The sequence below is a fragment of the Helianthus annuus genome, chromosome 2, assembly GCF_002127325.2.
Source record: "Helianthus annuus cultivar XRQ/B chromosome 2, HanXRQr2.0-SUNRISE, whole genome shotgun sequence".
In the NCBI taxonomy this organism is placed as follows: Eukaryota; Viridiplantae; Streptophyta; class Magnoliopsida; order Asterales; family Asteraceae; genus Helianthus; species Helianthus annuus.
In genome coordinates this window covers 115071827-115085752 of record NC_035434.2, presented here as the reverse complement: position 1 = coordinate 115085752, position 13926 = coordinate 115071827, and positions in this window count along the sequence as shown.

Genomic DNA, 13926 nt, shown 5'->3' with positions numbered 1-13926 from the left:
AACTCTTCAAGGTATAACCACAAATACCACTTGTAGATCAAAAATACCACTTGTAGGTTTTACTGTAGGAATGAAACATCTACAGAAACCTCTTTACCACTTGTCAAATTATTCAGAAAGATGCCGATTCCTGCTTCTCAATTACCAACCTGGAAGCTCCGGCGTAGTCCTTTCACCTGTAAACATTTAAACATTATTCAAAATCTTTCAAACAAACTTTTCAAACACTAGAATGATGCCGATTCCTGATCCACGAAATAAACTTGGGATCTCCGGCATAGTCCTAAGACTATTATGGAAAACAAACATCCATCCAAGTCTTCTCAGACTTGATGGATTTCAACTCCTGAGCAGTAGGGTTGTATGTATCCTTTTTCGTGGCGTAAAAATCTTTGACCCCCTTTGCTCTCCCACTCAGCATTTTCCCAAAAATCTTTTTAACATTCCCGTTGAATGTTTTCTCGACATCAAAATCATCTTTTTCTTTGTAAAACTGATTTGAAATCTCAGTTTTTCCAATTTTCTTCTTAACTTCCTCAAACTTTAGTGACGGAAACTCTTCATCATTCACTAAAATTTTCTTCTCCACTTGTGGCTCTTCTGGCTTTGTGGAACCAGATTCATCGCCGACACTCACATCAACCTTTTTAACAACCCACACCTGGTTGTCTTTTTCTTTCTTTTTGTAAAAATTCTTTTCCGAACACTCACCAACCTCATATTTAGAATTTTCAAAACATTTAAGTCTATCGGTTGGTGGTTCAACATCAACAACTTTTTCTTTTAGTTTCTGAGAAACTCCCTGTTTTGTTTTTGCATTTGCAGAACAGTTCCATGCAATGTGACCAATTTCATTGCATCTGTAACAGGTACGAGTCTCCCTTTGATAAAACACTTCAATTCCATTCTTCTTTCGCTCAGCAAGAAACTCTTGGTTTGACTGTCTCCAGAATGGTTTCTTCTGTTCTTCATCTGAGCTTCCACCTGACACAAATTCTGTTTTTGTTTTAGAATTTTTATCATTTTTATGGTTTTCTGGTGGAACAAAACCTAAACCTTTCTTTTTGTATCTACGATTTTGGTTAGGTTTCTTTTGAAAACCAGGACCAGAATTGTAACCTTTTTTCTTGTTTAAACGTTGTTGAACTCTTGAAGTGTATTTTTTAGGTTTTTCAGTAAGATTTAAATCTTTTATTTCAGAAATATTGATTTCTGTCATTTTGAAAACCTTTTTGATCATGTCAAAACGAACACTTCTTATTGGAAAATCTTTGTCATAGTATAATTTGTCCGAATCATTTAAAGTGTATGCAACTTCAAATGTTCCATCATCCAAATTTGCTTTCGATAACAAAAATTCTATACTGTAAGACCGTTTAACCGACGAATTTTGACTGTTGACTGACGAATTTGACCCTCCAGACTCAGATTTCGACTCGGACTCCTCATCAGTATCCAACACCTGATCGACCACCTTTTTAATTAACTCAGACTCATGATCGGTATCGGACGAGGTAAACGAAATATCAATGTTATCTGGTAAAACGTCATTTGTGTCGGTTTTTAACTTTATATTGACTGCTTTCTCAAGTTGCTCCTCGTTTAGTTTCCTAGGAGAATACCCATCCCAAATTGGAGGCGGACACTTGTTATAGCTAACAGTCGGTTTCTTACCACAGTCTTTCTTCTTCTTTGGCTTCTCGTCTTGAAAAGCTTCCAATCCTACAACAGTTGGGTAAACACGATCAATGAGATAATCAGAAGTAGTATAGCTTAACAATAACCGCCTAATTCTCTCATTTTCGATCTTTTCAGTTTCCAACTCTTGCTTCCATTTGGCACTCTCTTCAATGTAGAAATTGACCGCTTTTTGTTTTGACATCAAAGTTGCATTCATCATTGTCAGTGCCTGTTCTCTTTCTGAGTTTGTAGTTTGGAGACCCGTTACTGTTTTGTTCAAGACATCGTATGATTCTTTCACATAATTGAGGTTGAACAGTAACTGCTCCTTCTTCTTCTCGTACTCAGCTATAATGTCGTCTTTTGCTGCACATTCCTTGCAAGCTTCCAAACACTTCTCACAAGGCTTGACGACTTCAACAATCTTCTCAACCTCGATTGTTTTCACAACTTCTATCACCTTTTCAGCTACAGTCACCTTTTCTTCTTCTTTCTCAACCTCGGTAATTTTTTCAGCAACACTTTAAACATTCTGAACATCATCTTCAGATTCTTTCTGTTGTTCTCTAGCAGCTCTTTTCTCCTTTAGTTTCTCCATGCGATCTGCAAAATAAACATGAAAACTTTTAGGAGAAAGATGAGTTTCAGCAACATTTATATATTTTTCTTCTTCATCATCACTGCTTTTGTCAACCGGTGATTGATCAAACTCTACAAATTTTTCAGAAACAGCATCTGATACACCAGAATCAGACGGTGTTTTATCAAATACAACTGCTTTTTCTGAAATAACATCATTCTGTATACTCTCATCTGAACTCTCTAAAACCTCCCCAGATCTTTCTGAAAGTTCATCAACACTTTCTGTATTTTCATCAGAACTATAAGAACTTTCATCAGAAGCAACCGATTTGACAGTTTCACTGATAGACTTCATCCAAGTGGCAAACATGTCTGGCTCCCTCATAATCTTGGCAATGAAAGCTTTAAACTCTCCCTTCTCATCCACAAACATATCCCAACTAAAACCTTCTGGTAGTTTCTCATCATCTTGATCGATTATGCGTGCTGCTTTGCCTTCAGATGATATGTAATCACTCCAGCTGAAATCTACCAAACATGCTCTTTTGGGGTCCTCAATCTTCCTCCCATGAGCCGTCTGTGGTTCTTGAGATTGACCAACTTGTTGATAGATAGCTTTACGGTAGTAATCATCTTTCCCAAATGGATTCTGTGCTCCGCTAGCTTCTCTTCCCTTGCACTCCCGTTTGAAATGGCCTTTCTCCCTGCACCGAAAACAAGTAACTTTAGATTTATCAAAACCTAAAGTAGATACATGAGCATCAAGAAAGTCATTTCTCCCGGTGATGGTTTTGAACTTCTCAGCATGTCGAAGAACACTTGCAAGACACCATTTGATATCCATGAGTTCCATCTCTTCGGCGTCTATTTGATCGTAATCCTCTTTGGTGAGCATAGGATTTCCGATCCGACGAGCAACCAGACCTTCATAGGATAACAAAACAGAACCCAGAAGTGCCATATGGTCTTTTGCAGTGTTTTCAGAGAAGCTTTGACCTTCTGGAAGGTTGAGAGCTATGTTGCATTGAATCACATATCCATTTCCTGTTTTTGTACTCTGAGACTGAAAACTTGTGTTTGTTTCTTTAGGATTTACACTTGGAAATGATGAAAACCCGCTGCTACTATTGTTTGAACCCTGATCAGCTTTGTCTAATGAATCCCCAGCACTGAATGCAGTTTGTATTTTCGGACTTCTCTCAGACTCAGTGGCTGAAATGCTACCCCTGTAGTACATTTTCACATCTTGTTGACCACTCGGACTATTCATCCTGGTGATCTTTTGTTGTTCCAGATTCTGAGCCTCTAATTTTTTGATAAACTGTCCAATTGTCAGTCCGTCATAAACACCCGTGTTTTTCAATATCATCAAATACGTTCCCCACTCCTTCTGAGGTAACGCATCAGCCAACTTATCCACATACTCTTCACGACTTTTATCAACACCAATCATTGTCAATGATCGCACTAAGTGACAATATCTTTCAATCAGCTTCTTAGTATCCTCTCCTGGTTGGCTGCTAAAAAGATCAAACTCTTTCTTAAGCAATGCCTTTTTGCTTTTAATCATACTCTCACTTCCCTCGAATTTGACTTTAAGAGCATCCCATATCGACTTAGCAGTTTTGTCGTGTTCTAACAAAATGAATATATCTTCTTTAATCGCTTGTTGCAATAAACTGATCATCATTTTCTCCGCTCTGTACATTGCACGTTCTTGATCTGTGAATTCGGATATCTGTTTGATAACATTCACCTCCGTTCTCGGTAACGCATACTTCTTCAAGATACATTCCCATGATCTAAGATGATTTGCTTGAACCCAGTTTTCAAATCTATCCTTCCACCCGTAGTATTCTTCAATACTCATCAATTTCGGGGGTTTCTGGGTGGTTCCCGTCTCGTTTTCTAGATTCATGGCTTGAGCAATCGCAGCTGGTGAAGACGATGTTGCAAACACGTTATAAAACTCAGTATCCATGTTTCAGACTTGTATCACCTGATGATCTCGAATTACCTGACGTACTTGATTTACCTGACGAAACACAAACAAACAAACAAAACACAATCAATTTTAAACTTATCAATTAACAGAAACGAACTGAGACTCGAACCGATGAATATTCTGTGCGGACCGAATGTTGACAAACTGTACAGACTGAAATTGATGCGAACTGAGATTTAACTTGTCAAAACCCGCGAACCACTGTGACCCGGATTAAACTCAAACGACCAGATTCACTACGAACGAACTGATAGATTTTCAAACGACCTTGCCCTATTTCCAAGTGATATGTCTTGAATTTTGTGCCAACTTGGCTAAAAATCACAACACAAGCTGACTTTTCTTCAAACTGTTTTGAACAAATTTGATGGGTCGAGATGGGCCTAGAACTTGCTTCACATGCAACTAACACAATTTGAGATGGGTCGAGTGTGATTAAAAGTTCAACACTTAACACTATTTTGATTGGACCTCCTCAACACTAAATTGACAATGGATTGGGCCACACACTACCTGACAATTGACGATAGAGCTGCAATGCAAAAATTTATCAACCCAATACTCTTTTATTTTTAAGCATATTTCATTTGACCACCCTTAATATGTCCGACAAAACAGAAACCGTTGATTGGACCGTTAAAAAAAAAACAATACTTGACTAAAACAATTCACATGCTAACATCACATGTACAACCGACAAATTTAGCCGTCCAATCTTTATCACTTGTTTAGACCTATGTCATATTTATTTGACCGATAACCTGATCTCAAACAAATACAAACAAAACTGACAATTTCACCCTTCACTTTGATTGGGCCTTTATAATATCACAAACATCAACACACATAACTTGGGCTTTTAAATGTGAATTCATAGTGGTCATCGACAAATTCTTTAGAATTCAATGTTCATTGGACCGAAGAGTTCTTTTTTTTTATTAATGAGCCGTCAATACGAATGAACCCTTATGAGCGGACCTTAATAGTGCACAAAAAGCGAACCTAGTGATAGGCTGACAAATGAGCGAACATGAAAGCTACCATAAAAGCGAACCTGATGAGATCTTATAAGCGGACCAAATGTTTGACCAAAAGAGCGAATCAAACATTTATTTTGGAGCGAACCTCAACAAAACCAATAAGCGAACCAGATTTTATAAGCGAACCAAAAGTAATGATTGGAGCGGACCTATTAGAAAATGACACTTTGAGCGAACCTACATACAATTGGAGCGGATCTGTATGGTTTTTGGAGCGGATCTACCTTAAAAATTGTTGGTGCACTACATCTGCTGATTACGTCTTGTATCAAGTCATTGTCTTAGAACGTTAGATCTGGGCTCGAAATACGAGAAATAGTGAGATTGTATAGGTTTTAGATAGTTGGGTCGCTCTTAGAGTCAAATTTAGGTTCATGGATCGCTCATTGGACCATTAAGAGTTTGGACCGCTCGAGCGGACATGTTTGGACCGCTCGAACGGCAAACCAGCTTGGACCGCTAATATGGCTTGTGTGTTGGACCGCTTTAGTGTCAACAACATGGACCGCTCATTGGACCATGTCCAATAAGCGGTCCCAGCACTCTATATATAGTCCAAAAGGCGATCTCAGTTGGAACAATTGGGTGGAAATCGTACCGAAGTCCTGTCGGTGCGAGATTCGATCTGTAAACGTTTGAAATCAATAAACAAGTAGTTAAAAGTGATTTGCCTGTTGTTTCTACCTTAGTTTCTTGTTATTCCGCACCTGAAATCAAGGAGAAAGCCTCTGAACGACTCATTTGGGTCAGAATACGATCCTACAATTGGTATCAGAGCTCAGGAGGAGGTTCTCAGCAGAAATCAGCTGGTTTTCGTCACTTTTTCTTACTTCTACTTCTACACCTTCTTTTTCTGATTCGGGAAGATTTCACGGTCGAAATTCGTTCAAAATCTCAGGGATTGTGCAAAATAGTACCGTGACAAATCCTGGAAAGTTTCGGATCAAAATTAAAAGTTTAACTGGGTGAAATGTGGATTTGATTATGGACCGCTCGATCGGACTACTCTGAAATCGCTTATCCGGACCAAATCAAGGATCGCTCTTCTGGTCGGACCGCTTATTCGTACGTATTTGGATCGCTCATCCGGACGGTTGAACCGCTCATTCGACCGGTTCAGGCTCGCTTATTCGGACATCTGAACCGCTTATCCGACTGGTTCAGGCCCGCTTATCCGGACAACTTCTCGAACCGCTTATCTGGACCGATACTGAATCGCTTATTCGGACATTTGGTGGATCGCTTATTTGGATCGCTCATCTGGACAAACTTGGTTCGCTTATTCGTCACAGTGTTTGAAAAACGTGTTATTGAATCATGGATTTCAATCTAGTTAACAGGACTCAAGAAACACTTGATAGAATAAAAATATTAAAGAATGATTTTGATTCATTTTCAGGTTTTCCAGGAGAGAGTACAAGAAGTGTCGTTGAGAGATACAAACATCTTGTTCGTTCAATGTCTGATTTAAATATTACAAAAGAACCAAAAGAGTGGATTGAAAAATTTATCAGTGCGTTACCGAAAGAAGAATGGGAAGATTATGTCTTGAACTTGAAAAGTTCTAGAGAATTTTCTCAACTGACAATTACTCCACTCATTAAAAGGATTGAAGAACAGATGGAGATCAAAGATAAGAAAAAGAAAGAAAAAGCAGTAAAAGTCAAAGAATCTGGGAAGAATGAATCGTCAAGGTCTGCTTCAGTATGTTCAAAGTGTCATAACTTCAAGACAGTCAATGACAAACTTGTGAAGGATGCAGAAAGTTTGACATCTGAAGTCAAAAAGTTGAAACACGAGAAGCATACTGCTGAAAAACAGATTCTTATAGTTCAGAGTATTTGTGAGAAGCTGAAAGCCGAAAATGTTAAACTGTTGGATAGTGTGAACAGTTTGACATTAGAGAACAAAGGTTTGAAAGAAAATGAAAAGGTTTTTGAAAACAAACAGAAATCATCTGAAAATGAAGATTTCTGGATAAAATTGGAAAACAAAAACCTAAAAGCGAATGAATCAAAATTTCAGGAACAGATAAAAGTTTTGATGAATGAAAAATCTGTTCTTGAAAATTTGAAGATTGAGAATGAGAAAACTATCAAGTCTCATTTTGGGAGAATATCTCAGCTTGAAAGTGAAGCTGAGAATTCGAGGAACAAAATTGATGAACTTGAGAAGAAATTGAAAGGTTTTGTGACTAAATCTGACAGTTTGAGTTTTCCCTGTCCAAAACCACTCAATTCTATGCCTATAAGTGAAAAGATTGAAGATTATGATGAGAAAACTGATGATGAAAATGAGGAATTTTATTCAGCAGATGAATCTGAGACAAAATCTGATGCTGAAATTAAGAAAAAGGAGAAACTTTTGAAGTTAAAAGAAAATTTTCAGAAAACTGTTTTACACTCGACTGAAAAGGGAGAATGCTCTAAGCAGAAACCTGTGAAGAAGATTGTAAAACAGAAACAAAAGATTAAAAATGGAGAAAAAATCTCATCAGTTCAATCATCCAATCACAATCAAAAATCAAAAGATTTAAAACTTAAAAATTCAAAAATTGCTGGGTGCAGGACAGATCATAGTGCTAAAGCGTCAAATCCAACAAAGATGAGGAAGGAATATCACCAGGCCAAACAGTGTTACGACTTGAGTGTTTGGTACAACGGTGATAACTGGTACGATAACAGAATGTGTTACAGCTGCGGCTATCATGGACACATTGCTGTTAATTGCCAGTACTGGAGATATGAGACCAGGAGGTGCTTTAATTGCAACATCAAAGGTCACATTGCCCGAGATTGCCCAAGGAGATCGAATGAAAGATCAAGGGTTATGTCTCAGAAAGTGGCAAGAATTCCAGTCAAGGTCAAGCCCGAAGAACTAAAAGTTCGAGAACCAAAAGTTCAATAACCGAAAGTTCTAGAGACGAAAGTTAAACTTTCTCAGGGGCAGAAAGACCGACTGAGGAAGAAGAGGAAGAAAGTGAGAGAATATCTCGAGAAGATTTTGTCCTCGGGTTCACCGAACAAAAAGATTGAAAGTTCTGATGAATCGATTCCCTCAGCCGCAAAAACAAGCAAGACGAATTCATCAGATACAAATCTGAGGACAGAACAGAGAGGGAAGAAGAAGGAAAAGGTCGGCGATGAATCTGACAGATCAAAGTCAGACAAGCCACCTTCAGGCAATGATTCTGGTATGGTAAAACCAGAGGAGCCATTGGTTGAGGTAAAAGTTGAGAATTCTAGTTTAGCAATGGATGATGCAAATTTTCCACCATTGTTGAGCAAGAATTCAAAATCACCCAAGGTCAGTCAGGCTTGGGTGAAATTGTTTAAATAGAAAAACCTGACTTGCCGGAGATCCCAAGATGGTATCGTGGATCATGTATCGGCACATTTCTTGAGAAATTTCACTTTGGTGATTTTTGGCTTCATAAGTGGTAAATCAGGGACATTAATTTGTACTTGATTTTCTACTGATGGTTTATGATCAAACTAGAAATGATAAATCTTTAAAATGTTTGAAGAAAACAAGATGAAGAGATAACCCCGAATCTACAAATGGTTTGAACACAAACTAATTTTTCCGGAAAAACCATTTTGATTGAAACAAACTTAAGTGTTTTGAAATCATTATGGGAAAATAGTTTGTTGTGAGGGGGAGTTCTGATTGTTTTTGCACGAGAATGGTGAATTGAGGTAATTCACATAATGTTGTCAAGTTTCTTGTATAATTTGTTTTCAATATTTTTCTTCAGAAAATCAAAATTGAAACATATTTTGATTTTAGGGGGAGTATTAAAATTTTAAAAAAAATTGAAAAATGAAAATGAGTTTTGTTGCAAAAAGAGGAGATGATAGTACATTGGTGGACTATCACAGCATGCTAGAGATTTGTAAAGACAAAATTGTTTTTAAACAAGTCTTACTAATGATGTGTCAGTAGGCTTCACACAGTTAGTAGATTGTATTCGAGATATAAACATAAAATCAAAACTTACTTATTTTGTGGGGAACACTACTTGGATATATAGGTAACCCCTGAAATCTCGTCTGAAAGGTTTCTTATTCTGGAATACTAGGTTCTTGTACTCAAATGATGTCTGGGGTATTATTCCGGGACTTCTGCTGAACGGTAGTTCTGACCTAGTCCCTGGCTAATACTTTCTTCATATGCTTGAAACATAGCATAAAGCCCTCAGCTGATTAGACAATAAAATTGATGATCAGTTGTTGTAGCTGAAAAGATCCTCTAAAGGGGACCCACTGCTAAGTCGAAGCTGATATCTCTCTGCTGAACGGAAGTTCTGACCTGAGATCCCTCAGTTCTCGCATTTTTTCCCCTAATTTATATACAGATATCATTTGTAGTTATACTTACCTGTAGATCAGAATATTGGGATCTGGATACGGGAGTATATTCAAGAGGTGGGACACTCAAATAAGTTTAAGTGCTAATACATTAAATACGTATCTTGAATCAATTGAAAATTTGTGTAGAGGTTTAAGTGGACAACAATACTGACAATCAGAAGTAAATTTGTTTTTAACATTTGCTGATTAATCAAGATCAACGGTGTTGGTGATATGTCTAAAAAACCGATATGATCCTCTTGCACAATCTCTCAAAAATAGTGTTCATTTATGTTTTTCTATAAATTCAAAAATCCAAAAATATTGTATTTTTGTTTGATATTTGAAAAATTACAAAAAGATTTTCGACAACAGAGTGTGAAGAACTGATATTTGACATTTCAAGTGCTAAACATGTTGAACTTGTGGTTTGAGAGAGTATGTTAAATTGTGAAGATTTGAAATGCAAATTTGGTTCATTAACTTGATGAATAAGTTGAATGGTAACCTACAGTTTGATCTTCATAATTCTTCTTTTATGATTTGTTGATTCATTAAGTTGAATTGCAAATTGTATTAGTTTGTAATAGTATGGTTGAGTTTTGCAGGTTTCTGATCCTGTTGCTACGAATAGCCAGGAGACACATCAGAACCAGAGGAGAGCTTAAACAGAGAAAGCCAGGAGTTGATTTCAATGGTGATAACGATTTCCAGACAGAGATCCCAGCATGATGATAGGGGGAGTCTGATGAAAGTTAGAGCCAGAGAATGATCCAGGCATATGATTCCAAGAAGAAATTCTTGAAGAAAATTTGATTCCAGGCTGAGTTCCTGAAGATTGATAGAATGACAAAGAAAGAGAAGCCCGAAGACTGATCAAGACTGAAGAACTGAAGATAGCATTTTTGTGACTCGATAGTCGACTCCATCAACATCTGAGGGGGAGTCTGTTGGTGCACTACATCTGCTGATTACGTCTTGTATCGAGTCATTGTCTTAGAACGTTAGATCTGGGCTCGAAATACGAGAAATAGTGAGATTGTATAGGTTTTAGATAGTTGGGTCGCTCTTAGAGTCAAATTTAGGTTCATGGATCGCTCATTGGACCATTAAGAGTTTGGACCGCTCGAGCGGACATGTTTGGACCGCTCGAACGGCAAACCAACTTGGACCGCTAATATGGCTTGTGTGTTGGACCGCTTTAGTGTCAACAACATGGACCGCTCATTGGACCATGTCCAATAAGCGGTCCCAGCACTCTATATATAGTCCAAAAGGCGATCTCAGTTGGAACAATTGGGTGGAAATCGTACCGAAGTCCTGCCGGTGCGAGATTCGATCTGTAAACGTTTGAAATCAATAAACAAGTAGTTAAAAGTGATTTGCCTGTTGTTTCTACCTTAGTTTCTTGTTATTCCGCACTTGAAATCAAGGAGAAAGCCTCTGAACGACTCATTTGGGTCAGAATACGATCCTACAATTGGTATCAGAGCATATGATTCCAAGAAGAAATTCTTGAAGAAAATTTGATTCCAGGCTGAGTTCCTGAAGATTGATAGAATGACAAAGAAAGAGAAGCCCGAAGACTGATCAAGACTGAAGAACTGAAGATAGCATTTTTGTGACTCGATAGTCGACTCCATCAACATCTGAGGGGGAGTCTGTTGGTGCACTACATCTGCTGATTACGTCTTGTATCGAGTCATTGTCTTAGAACGTTAGATCTGGGCTCGAAATACGAGAAATAGTGAGATTGTATAGGTTTTAGATAGTTGGGTCGCTCTTAGAGTCAAATTTAGGTTCATGGATCGCTCATTGGACCATTAAGAGTTTGGACCGCTCGAGCGGACATGTTTGGACCGCTCGAACGGCAAACCAGCTTGGACCGCTAATATGGCTTGTGTGTTGGACCGCTTTAGTGTCAACAACATGGACCGCTCATTGGACCATGTCCAATAAGCGGTCCCAGCACTCTATATATAGTCCAAAAGGCGATCTCAGTTGGAACAATTGGGTGGAAATCGTACCGAAGTCCTGCCGGTGCGAGATTCGATCTGTAAACGTTTGAAATCAATAAACAAGTAGTTAAAAGTGATTTGCCTGTTGTTTCTACCTTAGTTTCTTGTTATTCCGCACCTGAAATCAAGGAGAAAGCCTCTGAATGACTCATTTGGGTCAGAATACGATCCTACAAAAATGACGAAAAAGCGAACCCCTTTTTTACCCTATAAGCGAACCTGTCAAAGATCTTACGAGCGGACCTGTTTGTTTGACGCGAAAACGAACCGAAAAACCTCGATTTCTCCTAAACGGCTAGGAGTTTCGATCTGAAACTTGGTAGGGTTGTAGATCAGGTATATACGCACAACATATCCAAAAATCAGCTGAAACGGACCGTGAAAACTCGGTCTGACGAAGAAAAAGGTGTAGAAGTAAGAATATGTGACGAAATCCAGCAAATTTCAATAGAACTCCTCCTCCTGAAGCTCTGATACCACTTGTAGGATCGGATTCTGACCCGAACGAGTCAATCAGAGGAGTTTGATCAGATACAAGTGCGGAAAACAAGTACCTGACGTAGAAACAGCTAGATATCTTCTTAAATCTCTTTTCTGATTAATTTGACAGCTTTTACATTCAGTTCTCACACCGGCAGCACCTCGGTATGGAATCCGGAAAGTTACAAATGAGGTCCTCTTTTGTGGTATATATAGGTGAGTAGGTCCCCTTATACGACATGTCCATATAAGCGAACCTGATAGGTTTCCTTATACGGCATGCCGTATAAGGGGACCTACTCACCTATATATACCACAAAAGAGATTAATCAGAAAAGAGATTTAAGAGAATATCTAGCTGTTTCTACGTCAGGTACTTGTTTTCCGCACCTGTATCTGATCAAACTCCTCTGATTGACTCGTTCGGGTCAGAATCCGATCCTACAATGTCATGGATCCATGGCCTGCCCAATATGATATTATAGCAGGATAAGGAGTCCATGACACAGAAAAGTTGCATTGAGTTGACTCCTTCAACATATACTGGCAGCTTTATTTCTCCCATAATATTCTTGGCCTCTCCACTGAACCCGACAAGTACAGTGGATTTTGAAGTGATCTCCATCGGGGAAATATTCATCCTGTTTAGCGTTTCTAGTTGAATAATGTTGACGGAGCTGCAACTATCCACCAGTATCCTGCGTACAAAATGATTAGCAATATATAAAGTTATTACCAAACCATCATGGTGGGGATCCTGGACAGTATCCCTGTCATCACTGTCAAACGTTATCACTTTATCAGTTGTGAGGGTTGTCATCCTGGTTGGCTTATCTCCCCGTTCTGCCTTAGCTTCCTTTGCATGTCTTTTTACTTCAGAGTAAGAGGTTCCACAGATGTTGGATCCTCCTGAAAAAAAGTTAATTATCTTGGCGTCGGCGGGAGGTGATGCTGCTTGTTCAGGATCCTTCTTAGTATCCTAACCCTTATTTTTCTTTCTTCCCAGAAGATCCTTCAGATATCCTTTGCTTAGCAGGTAGCTTATTTCCTTTCTCAAGGCTATGCAATCTTCCATAACATGTCCAAAATCCTCATGGAAGGCACACCATTTGGATTTATCCTTCCAATCGGCTTTTTGTTGGTTCTTCCTAGGCCACCTCGCTTTATCTCCCAAACCCTGCATAGCATACATTAGTTCAGGTATATTAACAGAAAAACAATATTCTGACAATTCAGGATACTCCTTAGGATCCTCATCCTCAACAGTATTCACTTTCTTGTTATTATTCCTGCCATATGGCTTAGAACGATATGGTTTATATGAGGATTCTGACTTCCTGTTAGCTGATTCATATGTTGAGGATGAATTCATCCTCTCTTGCATTTTCTTGTCGTCTTCCAGTCTAATATATCTCAAGGCCCTATTTCGAGCTTCATCCAGGTTCCTGCAAGGATTCATCACAAGATCCTGATAAAATTGAGAATCCTTTTGCAATCCCATTTTGAAAGCCTGCACAGCTGTAGCAACATAAAGATGTGGGATATCTAAGGACTCCCTGCTAAACTTGTTCACATAATCCCTTTAGGATTCTTGTGGACCTTGAGTTATCCTGTAGAGATCACTGCTTAATTCCTCAAAATTTCGACTGCAAGCAAATTGACTATTGAATAAATTAACAAAGTGAGCAAATGATGTAATTGAATGAGGTGGAACGTTTAGGAGCCATTTTAAGGCTGATCCTGATAGAGTAGAACCAAAACCCTTGCAG